At 44.5% G+C, this 12524-nt stretch overlaps 1 protein-coding gene across 2 annotated transcripts in view; it reads right to left on the reverse strand.

Annotated features, from left to right (window-relative positions):
• The window catches only part of POU6F1 (POU class 6 homeobox 1), a 40610-nt gene that overhangs the window by 16619 nt on the left and 11467 nt on the right, over positions 1 to 12524 (reverse strand). The window contains exon 1 of one of the 2 annotated variants that reach the window (XM_077170923.1): positions 7928 to 8290. The exons of the other annotated variant lie outside the window; for it this stretch is intronic. The gene's annotated coding sequence lies outside the window, so the exon portion shown is untranslated. Of the gene's footprint in view, positions 1 to 7927; positions 8291 to 12524 lie in introns of those variants that run through there. 2 annotated transcript variants of the gene reach the window in all.

The following is a 12524-nucleotide window of genomic DNA, read 5'->3' on the forward strand; positions in this document are numbered from 1 at the left end:
TCACTACATCATTCCTTTTTATGGCTGAGTACTATTCCATTATTTGGATAGACCACATTTGAACAATTCATTCATCAGTTAATGGATATTAGAGTTGTTTCCACCTTTAGGCTATCGTGAGTAGTGTTGCTATCAACAATTATGTACAGGTTTTTGTTTGAACACTGTACCTAGAAGTGGAATTGCTGGGTTGCCCCTGGGTTTTAGCATCTTTGCCCCTTGGCAGACCATTCCTGATCAACCAGACAAGGAGAACCGTGAGTTCTTTCCTTCTCCTTCCTTTCCTGACTCCCTCGAGTGGGGGTAAAGGGTAGTGCAAGCAATTCAAAACACCTAATGGTTTGAAACGACGAGTAAATGAGCTTTTCCCATTTAAGAGAGTATAAAGGGGTATGGATGGGTAGAGGAATTCTCTGGAAGACCTGGTGTACATCTGTGTACCTCACTGGGGTTTTAGGATCATTCCTGGGTGAGATTTTATACATGGGAGCTTTCCATGAGTTTTGCAGACAATTTGTCAATTTACCACCACTTCCGGGTGAGAAATGAGATGAGCCATGAACATTGTTACCTATAGAAGTCAATTAGCAAGACATTTAAAAACAAATTCAAATTACAGGCAGATGCAAAGTTGAAAGGAAGATGTGCGAGGTGGAATTGGGTCCATTATAGCTCAATGAATATATTTCATAGGGAGAAGAATTTACCAATTCCAAAGAAGGCCTTTAGACAAGAGAGAGCTGTGGCCATCATTGTGGGATGAAGGGACATCTGTGCAAGGGGGAGGTTAAAGTCTACTCATAGTCCAGTTGTTGCCTCTGGTTACATGCTGCCAACCATGGCCATTTTCAGGGAGTGGTTAAGCAGGTGCTGTGTGCCCACTTTGTGGCTGTGTTATTGGGGGGATGCAAGTAGCAGACAAGGCGTGGGTGGTCCTGGCATCCCTATCACCCTTGAGATTCTAGGCGTTTATGCATATCAATCCAGGTCTTAGGTGTCCTGTCCTCTGTGTCAAGGGTAAAGTCAGTCCTGGATCAGAGCCTCTGACCACACCCAGGTTGACCTTAATCCACCAACCAGCCCATCCTTATTTGGAAATCCAAGCAGAACGGAGACAAAGGCCTCCCTTGTCTCTTTTAGTCTTACCTTCAGAAGGCTCCTATCAGAGACACATATGTGAAATAAACATCCCTCTAATAAGCAGACATTTACCCTTTTGATTCTGATCTCTCTTTTGTGCCCTCCCCTGGCTTGACTTCTGGAGACTTTCCCTTGGACCAACTTCCAAACACCTTGCCAGAAACTTCCCACATTTTTTCAAGCCTCAGAATGTGGCCTGGTCTCAGTGACTAGGCAGTCATCTTCATTTTGCTGTTCGACCATTTCCCCCATGACCAGGGTGAAGAGCAGATCTGGATGGCCTCCTCTGAGCCCATGATGCCACGCAGTGTCCACAGCCTGACCACTAGAGCTGGTGAGGAGGGGCAATCAGCTGTCTGTTTTAAGAGAAGGGAATCCTGTCCCTACCCCAGAAGGAGAACCGCAACATGTAAACAGATCACAGCAGGGCTGCCCTGGTTAAAGCTTCCTTTTTTGCCTTCTTTCTCCAGTGAGTCAAGTTTGAAAAACACTATCTGAATTAAACCTGGCAAGGCATTCAAACTGGTTAACAGATGGCTCACCGAGCGAGGCCCTGCGTTTCTGTGCTAACATTTGAAAACCCAGACAACCTTGGGGAAAGAATAAACCCCCTAGGTGCTGACGCATCTGCCCACATTCTGAGACTCCTGAGAGGTCCAGGATAGATAGAGGACCTGGTGCTCCGTCATTCCCCTCTGGGAGAGCTTTGGGCTTAGAGCGGAATTCCAAGACACCCAGGAGGAGCACTGGGGAAACCCCCAACAAATCAGAACTCCCTAGGAATAGCCTGAGATCCTACTAAGAGAAATCTGAAGTGCCTCAACCTTCATTTATTCAACAAATATTTCAGTGGCAGCTAGGTGCCAGGCACTGGGGGTACAGTGGAGAAAAAAGAAATACATTCCCCACCTTAGTCAACAAGCCTACAGGCTAATATGGGGAGTCAAGGAAATAAAAAATTAACTACAGTACAGAACGAATATGTACCACAATGGATGAATTGAGACAGGTGGAGGGTTTCTAGGAGCAGCTTCTGCACTTCTGTGTGGTCCTCGTTGCCGTGCTTCCACAGCGGGGTGTTTCAGGTATGAAAGTGTGTGTAAAAAAAATCCTGTCTTATGTAGAGGGTAACGGTACTTGTGTGGGATTCAGACTTTGAACTCAGATCTATTAATCACTCCCTTAAAACTCACTGAAGTTTAAAGTTTTGAGGTGTAAAATACATTTTCATTTAGCAGACTCCAAGGAGTGGCAGGTTTTACCGTATTCAATTGAAATCATCCTACCCCCTGCAGAGCTGCAACTCAGAAAGGCCCCAAGAGCAGGAAGCCGCAGATTGATTGGTACAGACAGAAGAGTAGCTGGGGCTGAGCTGAATGGTTCAGCCAGACCGCTCTCCCCTCGCTCCCTGGAGCCTCACCCCAAGACTTCAGACTCATCTATCCAACTGCCTACTGATGGCTCGTGTCTTCTCACACTCACCATGCTCAAAACCAAACTCCTGTTTCTGCCCCAAACCTGCCCCACTTGTATGTATACAGCCTCCCCATCTCGGCAAATGGCAGCTTCATCCTTCCCTTCTACAACTGCTCAGTCGAAAACCTGCAATCATCTTCGCTTCTGTCTTTCTCCGACACCTTACATTTACTCCTTCAGCAAGTCTTGTTGATTCTACCTTCCCAGATGCCTAGAATCCCCTCTCTATCACCCTGGCCCACGCAGCTCCAGCACTTGGTGAGAAGAAGCACCGCACCCTCTCTTGCACTGTGTTATCTGCCCTGATATTACATCGCCAGTCCGCAGGCAGACCCTCTCTTTCAGGTAAGTCATTGTTAGATGGAGGATGTCTTTTTTTCCTACATGTCCTCCCATCCCTCTACTTCTGGCCCCAGGACACAAAATTCCCTTCCCACTGGCAGAGAATAATAATCATTACATAGTTTATTGGGATCCAGATCCTTTATACATAGTATTGGGGTTAAGAGCACAGAATCTGGAGACACTTGCCTGGGTTCATCATCTCAGTTTTGATATTTACTAGCTTTAGGACTTTGGGCAAATTATTTAATCTCCATGCCTTAGCTTCTTCATAAAAATGGGAATGATAGCATTTACTTCATAGGATTATTATGATGATTGAATTAATTAGTGCATGTAAAGAGGCTACCTAGATCGATGGCTGGCACATAGTAAGCACTCAGAAGATTTTTTAAATGATTATTATAATCATTTATATACATTATCTCATTTCAATTTAGCGTAGCAGTTAAGAACCTGGGTTCATCTTTTAATTTCACCTCTTCTCAGCTGTCATACCTTGGGCAAGGACCTAACCTCTATTTGAAATGGGGATAGTTGTATAGCAAACCATAGTAAGGGTTCAATAAATGTTAACTATTCTTATTCAATTCCGATACCAGCCATGTAGCTCAGTGGTTAAGGAAACCAATACCGACGCTTGACCAGCTGTGAGACTGTCCACAGGGGACAGGATCCCGTGTTTATCTGTTTTCTCATGGGTAAATCCCAGTGATAAAAAAGAAGAGAGCTTACCTGGAAGTTATTGTTCAAAACTCTGAAAACAATGACAATAGTTACGATTATTCCCATTCTCATAGAGGAGAGAGTTGGGGGATGAAAGTGAGATAAGGATATAGACTTCAGAGAAAAACCCAGATTCAAATCCCAGCTTGGCAACATTGTGAATGTAATCAATAGCCCTGAATTACACATTTGAATGTGGTTAAAAGAGGTGATATATATATATATAGTACTAGAATTTAAAAAATTAAAAATCCATAGAACTGCACAACACAACAGTGATTCCTAAGTTAAACCACGAGCTATAGTTAATAGTACAATTATAAAAATGTGCTTTCTGATGCCCCAGTAAATCCCAGAGCAATTTGAACAAAAAAGTATTTGCAAAGTCCCCTTGGAGGAATGGTGAGAAAGGGGGAAAATTCAACTTCCCCATGTGGAGATTCTTGATATTCTCACTAGCAGTGGGGACAACCAAAGCAATAGACTGAGCCCCCAATCTTGGGGTTTGTTCATATGAAACTTAACCCCGCAAAGGATAGGCTAAGCCTACTTAAAATTAGACCTAAGAGTCACCCCCATGAGAACCTCTTTTGTTGCTCAGATGTGACCTCTTTCTCAGTAACATTACAAGCAAACTCACTGCCCTCCCCCTCTCTACATGGGACATGACTCCCAGGGGTGTGGACCTTCCTGGCAAGGTGGGATAGAAATCCTAGAATGAGCTGGAACTCAGCATCAAGGGATTGAGAAAACCTCAACCAAAAGGGGCAAGAGAGAAATGAGCCAAAATAAAGTGTCAATGGCTGAGAAATTTCATAGTCAAGAGGTTATCCTGGAGGTTATTTTTACGCATTATATAGATATCACCTTTTTAGTTAAGGTTTAATGGAGAGGCTGGAGGGAACTGCCTGAAACCATAGAGCTGTGCTCCAGTAGCCATGTTTCTTGATGATGACTGAATAATGCTATAGCTTTCGCAATGTGACTGTATGATTGTGAAAACCTTGTGTCTGATGCTCCTTTTATCAACCTTATGGACAGATGAGTAAAATATATGGATTAAAAATAAACAAATAATAGGGGGAATAAATGTTAAAATAAATTTAGTAGATTGAAATGCTGGTGATCAGTGAGGGGGAAAGGGAGGGGGTATGGTATGTACAAATGTTTTTCTTTTTATTTCTTTTTCTGGAGTGATGCAAATGTTCTGAGACATGATCGTGGTGATGAATATACAACTATGTAATGATATTGTGAGTTACTTATCATATACCAAGAATGGAATGATCATATGGTAAGAATGTTCATGTTTGTACAGGATGTTTTAAAAAAAATTTTTTAATAATAAAATTTTTTAAACGGTCTTTCATCAATTGTAGCAAACGTACCACACCAATGCAAGGTGTTAATAATTGAGCAGTACATGAAAATCCTGTATTTTATGCATGACTGTTCTGTAAACCCACATCTTCTCTACATAAAAAAAAAATCCCAGCTGGGCCATGTAACAGGTATAATCTTGGGCAACTGATTTAACCTGTTTGAACCTCAAGTTCCTTATCTTTTAAATGGGTGAGCCTTATGGGGTTGTTATATGATGATATGGAATCATGTAAGTGACATGATTAGTGTGGTGCTCTTATTATGATCCCCATTTTTATCTACAGGGAAATTGAGGTAGAGAGAGAGGTCAGGTGCCTTGCCCAAGGGCACAGAGAGTCAGGGGTAGAGCCAACTTCGAGTCTATGTGCCCACCTGCCCCAGACACCTGTCCTGTTGCCACCACACTGAGTCTCCTAAAGGAAACAGGAGGAAGGTCAGCGGGGGGTTGTTTTGGCCCCCAAGAATCAGAACACGTTGAAAAACAGAGGCTCTTAGTTTTGCTTCAGACCCCCAGAGATTCTGGACCTGGAGCAGAGATAAATGGCTTGCCAAGCTGTTGGTAGACCAATGACAGACACACGGGCCATAAGAAACCGAAAGAGATGGAGCGGCACAAAGGGAAGTAGCAAACAACTTTATTTCCCTTTTCCCAACCTACCATATGCAATCTGAGACATATATAGTCAAATAATAAAGACAAGGTTAATTAGGACAAATTTTAATTGAGGTTCTCCTCCTGCCTACTATACTCCCTTGTGCTCAAACCTGATTTAATCCAGGAAAAGGGGAGGGGAATAGGCACATGAAATATGAAAAATAGAAAATAGTTATGTTTCCTACTATAAGCTCCAAGAGGGCAGAGACCGTATCTGCTTATTACCACCTCCCCAGTGTCTAGTATAAATGTCTGGTATGTAAGAGGGGTTAATGGATATGGGCTAAAAACATACATTAAGACATCAGGTCATATCGCAGCCTCAGCACTTAGTCTCCTCACATCTCCTACCTTCTCACTTAAAACACACATTCTATTTTAATTTTTTTGCCCGTATTCCCAGGACTGGGGCAACTTGGAAATGATTCCAAAGAAGGTATAGTGAGTTCTGGAACACCCTGCCCACACTTAAACATACCCCTTCCTATTTATCAGTCCACCTCCTCATTGCCAAGCTTTCTCCCTTGGCCAGTGCCTCCCCAGCCCCACTCCTTTCACAGCCTCGGTGATCCCCATTCCATTTCATTAAATGGGCCTAAATTATAGTACCCACCTCGTGGGTTACTGTGATGATTAAATCAGTAACGTTTATGCAAAGAACTTCAAACAGGGCCAGGCACATAAGTGTCAGGATTATTACTGCTATATTTTTATTGTGACAACATACATACAATATGCTATTACTTTTTATCTTAAACAATGTGCACATATAAAAATGTTTTAAATTGTAAAGCACTATAAAAACGTGAACGATTGCTATTATTACTTTATAGTGAGAAAATATGGGTTAGGGAAGAACATGTTCTTATCCCAAGTTTCTTCATAATGTGGAGACCCCTTAAAAGAGCAAATTTCTTCTTGTTTACTTTTTCTTAATTGTAGTACCTCGAGGAAGAGAGAAATTGCCTATCACACACACAATCATTATTTGATATTATTTTTGCTCATTTTCATGTTTATGATCTGCCTACTTACCCCTCGCTGGCCCCCCAATGAAAACTGTGTGAAGCTTTAGCTGTAGTATTCGGAGCATAGCAAATAGTGGGTGTTTCTGTTGAACCAATGAATGAATGAATGAAATTCTACAGCAGATATGCAAAGTACCAGGTCACAGAAACATTATCCTAAGCACCATGACTTCAATCCAAATGGAATACATGGAATTATTCCCCAGATGGCTTCTACAGGTCAATGTTGGCAGCTTAGATTACCAAGGTAAGGGAATGAGAAATATATGCATATGAACAATTAAAGCCCAATCCTTTACTTTTGGAAGAAGGAATCAGAAGAAGCAGATACGGCTAATATCTATACAGAGAGCTTCTTTTCACCTGCCAAAGGAGGGGCTCCTGCCAATTTTTATTTTCTCCTGCCCAGCGGTGGCGGCTATTCTGTGAAGGTTTTAGACTTCAAATCACAGCTGAGTAAGGGGTCGCAACCCTAGAGACGCGGTTAGAAGACTCCGTTGGCCTTGCCAGGTGAAAATGCCCATTATGTTGATTATTTATTAATAATAATATTGTTATTAAATATTTATGAGAGCTCATGCTCTGCCTGACGGTGACCCTCCCACCACTCGCCGACCCTTCCAGCTACGCCCGATTCCCTGATCCCAATCAGTCCGCCAGGCTGTTAGTTCGGGAAATGAATTGTGACAGGTCCCTCTGGCCGCTTCGGTTGTCCCTAAGCGCAGGGAACCCAGGCGTCCAGGTTCTGTCGGACAAGAATCCGCTCCTTGTCGCCCCCGGGTCTGGGTATGAGGCGTCCCGTGCGAGCCGTACCCCACCTGGGCTTCTGGGGCAGAATCCTGAGGGGCCCGGTCTAGACTCCCCACGGGCTCCACCTGGCAGCCGCCCCCCTCCCCACCTCGAGTCCAGGCTGGCCCGCGGGCCGGCGAGGGCGCTGTCCCCGGGGTCTTCCGCCCCAGGCAGACGCCCCTGCGTGATCCTATTCCCGGAGCTCCCCGCCGCCCTGGCCCAGCATCCTGCCGCCCCAGCCCCGCGGCTTTTTTTTTTTTCTCTTTATCATAAATATATAAATTATGCTAATTACGGGCATTGCATATTAACCAAACCCGAAACTTCCCCTGCCCGGCCCCCTCCCCCTCCGTGCAAACCCCTCCCAGCCCCGGACCCCGCTACTTACCGGAGCCCGAGCCCGAGCCGCCTTTGCCCCGGGTGCCCGGCGGCCACCGATTAGAGATTCATCTCACAGCCCCGGCCAGGGGGCCGGGGGCCGGGGGCCGGGGCCGCGGCTGCTGCCGCCTGCAGACAAAGAAGCCAGTGCGGCTTGGTTGGACTCGCCTCGGCCCGGGAGTCGGTCGGGACCCTCCGCCGCCCCCGGGCCCCCAGCCCGGACTGGGCAGCGCCGAAGGGGACTCTGCGGGCTGCGCAGGGCGGAGGGGGACGACCGCGAAGCGGGAACGGGAGGCAGGGGGGCGGGGGGGGGCGGTCAGGTATATATTTTTCTTCCTTCCCCCCTTCCTCGGCCCCCCTTTTTCTCTCCCCCCCCTTCTTTTTTTTCCCCCCTCCTTCTGCTACTTGGATTTTTTTAGCTGCTGCGTCATGAGCATAATTTATGCAAAGAGCTTTGCCGCATGCTGCACCGCCCGCGCCAGCCGCCGGGGGCGGCGGGCTGGGCGGGCAGTCCGGGAAGGCCGGGGATGTGGGGAGCCGGGAATGGGAGATGGGGGGCGGAGAGGAAACCTTTAGCCCCTGACCTCTCCTTGCAGTGAGACCCTAGAAGCCCCCCTCGGGGGTAGGGCGGGAGGATAGGTGGGGCTGGTTACGCAACCCCCTTCAAGGTGCCTCTGGAAGTCGCTTTGTTTTTGAAGCTCGGAGAGTGGGACCCAGGAGCGCAGCGGCCGGCCCGGCGACCCTGTCCCACCTCCCCTTGTGCCTAGGGTAGGGGCGGTGACGGTGATCACTCCCAACCGCCGTCTTTGCTCTCTGAGCTAGTCAACTGCCCTTCGCAACCTTGAAAGTGAAGTTCACGTCTCTTCCCAAGCCCCAGGCCCCGGCTCCACTGTCGGAAAAAAGGGAGCCGGGCATCAGTGACCAGTACTCTGTTATCTGTGCTTCAGCTCCATCCCGGGGAGTCTCTCCATCTGGTCCTTGATGCTCCCTCCCACCCACTCCTTCACCCTCAGCAGTTATTCGGGACTGTGTTGTCTAAAACAGTTTCCTTGCCTTCTTATCCAAGGAAGCAGGAAACAGTGAAAAGAAAGTTCAGTGGAATGGAGGGAAACAATGTTCGCACTTCGTAGTGGTGATGGTGGGGAGAGTTTGGTTTATCTAGGGGCTTTTGAAGGTAAGGAACAGGGAACAGATAAGAAAAAGCTAAGTTTGGGGCTGAGGAGGAGCAGATTGGAGAAGTAGTTGACAAGTGGAAGGGGAAGGTGTTGGGAGACCAAAGGAGAAGAGAAGGAATGAGGGGAGAATTGGGGAAGGTGGAAATTCTGTCAATCCAGTGAGTGTATGTGGATCTCAACAAAGGCTTGCCTGCTGTCAGCCCAGGTTTCCGGAGAGTAAGAGGTAGTGTGAGGAGAATGGAAGCCACTTGCTAGATTTAAGGAGAACTCAGCCCTCCCCAGACCTCTCTTCAAGACCACTGCTGGAAGGATGTCGCAAGAAGTGAAGGGAGAGAGCAACAGCGCCAGATGGCTCCAAACCATCACTACACCCTGTTTTCCAAAATGTTACCGGGAACTTGCTCACAGCCAAGGAAAGGCCTGGCTCACAGAAGCTTGCCTCCTGGACCTAGCATCATAATTTGCCTGTCCAGCAGAGCTCATGCATCACTTGGCTATTTTCATCAAGAGAAGTTGTACTGGAATGTTCATATGTTAAGAATGCTCATCTTTGTATGTTGATTGGTTTTATTAATAAAAATTTTAAAAAGATGTTGTACTGCTGGTGGCAGATTTGTGAAGAACCAGTGAATTAGGGATGAGAATATTTAGGATTGTGTCCCAACTCTCCCACCAGCAGTCCAGGCAAGTAATTTAACTTCTCCATTACCTATGAAATGAGGGTAATATCTATAATGGCTATGTTACAAGGTTTTGTACAAAGTTTCTGAGCCTGTAGGTGAAAAACTTTGAAAACTCTACATAAAACTTTGGAAGCTCTACACAAGTGTAAGTTATCATTACCTGTACAGTAGTTTGAATCTTCATGACCCTGTATTATAGTTCTTGAAGTTCTAGTTTGGTCTCCCCTCTTGACTGTCAATATCTTGAGAGTATGAGTTGTTTCTCTTTTTCGTATTCCCTGTCACTCTTTAAGCGAAGGGGTTCAGTAATGGTATTGAACTTATCAGGAGGGCAGAAACTGCTAGTCCATGTGACTTTGTTCCATACACAGAATGATCAAATGCTTTGGATTATATGGATATCAGGAGAAGTTTGGAGAAAGAAACACAAATATAATCAGAGGGGTTCAGAGAAGCATTCATCGAATTGTTAATCACGGTTTTCTTTGGGAGGAGACTTTTAATTTATATTGTATACATTTTTGTATTGTTTGAATTTTTGACAATAAGCATATATTACTTTTTTGGTTTGTTTACTTTTTTATTGGGATATAACATGCACATAGTAAAGTTTGTAAATCTTAAATGTACAACTTGATGTTGTATTAGCACCCAGAAGAAAATATAGAGCATTTCCAACACCTCCAAAGGCTCCCTTGTACCCCTTGCCAGTTGATAAACTCCAGAGTAACCGCCTCTCTAATTTATATCATCACAGATAAGTTTTGCTGGTTCTTGAACTTCACATAAATGGAATCAGACACATTGTATTCTTTTGTATCTGGCTTCTGTCACTCAACTTTTTTGTTGTTGTTGAAGTTCATCCATATTGTTGTGAGCCACAGTTTTGTTTGCTCTTTTTGTATTATTGGGTAGTATTCCACTGTATAAATATAGTACAATTCATTGATGCATTCTACTACTGATGGGCATTTGGGTTATTTCCTGTTTTGGCTCATAAATAAAGCTGCTATGCATATTCTTGTACAAGTCTCTTGGTGAACATATGCACTTATTTCTCTTGGACAAATACTTAAGAGTAGAATTGCTAGGTTTGACTTTTGTAGATATTGCTAAATAGTGTTTAAATAAATTTATATCCTTACCAGTAATGTATGAGAGTTCTAGACAATACTTGTATTGGCACTTGTTTTGGAATAAACATATATTGCTTTTATAATCTACCCCCCCAAAATACCAACAATATAAATATTTCCATAGGTGAGGAAAGAGAATGACTTCATCTCTTTCCCATGCCAAATGAAACTCTGCAACAGGATCCTCAGTGCAGCATTTTCTTTTTGTCCTTCACTTCCACTTCTCATGTCTTCTGACCGTCATTTATTCAACATTATTATCTACTAAGTGCCAGACACTGTGCTGGGTTCTCAGCATCCACTGGAGAACAAAACAGATTGCTCTCGTGGAATGTGTAGTCTACTGGGGGAAGAAGACATTGAACAAAAAATAAACACATAAGTATAGCAGTACACATGGTGATTAAGAAAACAAGCAGGTGACATGAGAATAACAGTGAAGGGCAGGGAAGACTTCCCTGAGAAATCACAAGACCTGAAAGCTGAGATAAGTAAGAGGATAGCATAGAGAAAGGCAATGAGACAGGAAAGAGGATCAGTCAGGCCGGAACATAGCAAGTGACAGGGAATTGCATAAGATGAGGTTCGAAAGGGAGGTAGGGCCCAGATGAGGTAGGCCTGGCCATGCCTATTGCTAATCTTTCTAGTTTATTGGGTTTGCAAACTCTACTCAAAATTTACCTCCTTGAACAGTTTCACATTGCTCCAATTAATTTTATTATTTTAATTACATCATTGCTCCAATAACCTCAATTATATAATTTGTACTTTTTAGGCCATTCATTTGTACTTGTTTGATTCCATTTCCTGAAAATGTATATGGTTTACCTAAGTGAGGATGGGTAGGGCATTAGGTTTCCTCTTTCATTTGATCTCCATGTGTACAGCATGTCAGAGATGCTCAGTTGACAGCAAGAGCCTCCCTTGGCACTGTGTTTTGTTCCCAGAAACCTCTTGCAAGCTAAGCAGATAATTCATAGGGTTCCACCTTCCCTGGCTTGAGAACTGAGAGGGTTCCAGGTCTTCAAATGTATGTCATGGATCCATCCATAGTCTCCCAAGTGTCTTCTTTACTCCGGTTGCCAATTTTCTCTCTCTTCATTTCTAGTGACCAGATTAAAGTCACCCATTGCTGTTGCTGACGGAATAAGGCTAATACAAGTGGGGATGAGTTGAAGGATGGTACAACTAGAGACTCAGATTACTCAGCAGGAAAAAAAACCCTCTCAGCCGTCAGGAGAGGAAGGGCGGCAATGCTTTGCCAAGGAGTGCTAGGACAGTTGTCATTAACCAACGAAGCAGCTGCCAGTTTTAGCTGGTCATATGGAAGTCCTGTGAAGAGACAGGGTCATGGAGGAGTTAGCCCTGGGTGCTGCTAACAATGCAGGGACATTTTAAGGTGAGAAGCCAGAGTTTCTGAAAACTTGTGACAAGGAATGTGACTTTGCATGCTCATTTGTTACAGATTTCCTCCTCTCACCCTGAAATGCATATATTTTATTCTATTTATTTTCATTTCAGCAATGGGTGGGCTGCTGTCAGTCTCTCTGACAGATCACCCTACCAGCTCAAAGTGTAAATATGGTTTGTTTTTTTTTACATAGTTTTTGTAC

The sequence above is a fragment of the Tamandua tetradactyla genome, chromosome 7, assembly GCF_023851605.1.
Source record: "Tamandua tetradactyla isolate mTamTet1 chromosome 7, mTamTet1.pri, whole genome shotgun sequence".
NCBI lineage: Eukaryota > Metazoa > Chordata > Mammalia > Pilosa > Myrmecophagidae > Tamandua > Tamandua tetradactyla.